Source organism: Eublepharis macularius, chromosome 10, assembly GCF_028583425.1.
Source record: "Eublepharis macularius isolate TG4126 chromosome 10, MPM_Emac_v1.0, whole genome shotgun sequence".
Taxonomy (NCBI): Eukaryota; Metazoa; Chordata; class Lepidosauria; order Squamata; family Eublepharidae; genus Eublepharis; species Eublepharis macularius.
The window spans coordinates 95461621-95462399 of NC_072799.1; positions in this window are offsets into that span (position 1 = coordinate 95461621).

Sequence of the window (779 nt, forward strand, 5' to 3'; positions counted from 1 at the left end):
TCATGTATTGAAATCTAAACAGATGCAGGACATCGTAAAGGTAATTTTTACTTAATGCATAATGAACTTGTGGGGATTCACAACGACAAGATGTGGTAATTGTTAGATGTTTTTTGAAAAGTATTAGGCAAATTAATGGCTGGTTTTATCTCGCTGATCTTCCCATTTAGACTTCAGTCAAGAGGTTCCCTGAGAAAAAAGCAAGTTTTATCAAGGAAACTTTAACATGGTCAGTTTTAAATGGTCATGGTCAGTTCCTGCATATATCTTCTATATTTTCTTTTGATCCTGGCAGCTTCCACTAACAAAAATTAGTCTTTGACAGGATAATAATTCCAGCGACGTAGCTGGGTTATACTTGAGTCGCATCCTTCTTAAGCCCACGCCTATTTAGAATTGTACTGCAACTCTACTGTACCAAAAATAAATAGGAGTCTTGTAGCATCTTAAAAACAAACCATTTTATTCCAGCATGAACTTTCATGCACTAAAGGATACTCTATTAGATGCATATGACAAAGTGGGCTCTAGTCTACTGAAGTTTATGCTGGAACAAAATCTTGTTAAAGTTCCACACCACTCCTGTTTATTCTTTTTTCTTGCCAGAGGTTGCTACCAGATTTCCGGCTCTTAAAACTTTGCTGACTGTATGCAACAAAGTGATGTAATGACGGAGACTGCTTCAACTCTGTTGAATTTCTGCCCATCGTGCACCTGTTAAATGCACCTGTTAAATGCACCTGTTAAATGTTGCCAGAACCCTGGAGTTGCTACTGATA